The sequence below is a fragment of the Octopus bimaculoides genome, chromosome 3, assembly GCF_001194135.2.
Source record: "Octopus bimaculoides isolate UCB-OBI-ISO-001 chromosome 3, ASM119413v2, whole genome shotgun sequence".
Lineage (NCBI taxonomy): Eukaryota > Metazoa > Mollusca > Cephalopoda > Octopoda > Octopodidae > Octopus > Octopus bimaculoides.
In genome coordinates, this window is record NC_068983.1 from 144,178,414 (window position 1) to 144,179,292 (window position 879).

The 879-nt window shown below is 39.4% G+C and overlaps 1 protein-coding gene across 1 annotated transcript in view; it reads left to right on the forward strand.

The window, feature by feature from the left end:
* Nucleotides 1-879, forward strand: part of LOC128247383 (G-protein coupled receptor GRL101-like) — a 573,113-nt gene that overhangs the window by 1,752 nt on the left and 570,482 nt on the right. The window lies entirely within an intron of this gene.

The window sequence follows — 879 nt, forward strand, 5'->3', positions numbered from 1 at the left end:
ATATATATATATATATACATACATACATATACACATTTGTTAATATATAGTAATAACATATATTACTATTATATATAGTAATAAAAGCTATGTGTGTGTCTCTGTGCGCGCGCGCGTGTGTACGACCGTACGTGCGTGTATGTGTGTGTGTGTGTGTGTGTGTAATAGTAAAAACGGTACAGAAAGACGAGGACAGCAAATACGTAAAACATGTAAAAACAACATAGAAAAGATGTCGACACTTTCATCCCTTATTAGTTATCGACCAAAAATCTTCACTACTTCGACATGTGCGTGTACGTATGCGTATATGTGTGTGCGTATGTGTGTATGTGTGTGTGCGCGTATGTGTGTACGTGAGTGAGAGTGTGTGTGTGTGTGTGTGAGTGTGTGTGTGTGTGTGTGTGTGTGTGTGTGTGTATGCGTGTGTGTGTGTCTGTTGGTGCGCGTCTGTGTGCAGGCATGGTTAAGTGGTTAGGAAATCCGTTTCATCCTCATGTGGTTCATGCTGTTTCGGATTCGCTTCCACAGAATCGCGTGGGTATGTGTCCGTCACCATAGCCTTGGGACCTGCGTTCTGCTGAATCTGTTCGAGAATTACATTTAGATTACACGTGTCTGCGGAACACTCTGCCACTTATTCGCTAATCTATTGGATAGCTAGTTCAGTGGATCGAGTCACCGAAATACACTTCCCAACGACGCTGACGGAGACCTGTGTACGTTTGATAATATTTTTACATGTATGTATTTATGCGTATGCAATGTATATACTTGTATGAATGTATATAAATATGTACGCATGTATACGTTTGCATTTATCTATGTATATGTGTATGCATATAAGTATGCATGCATGTATATATATATATATATATA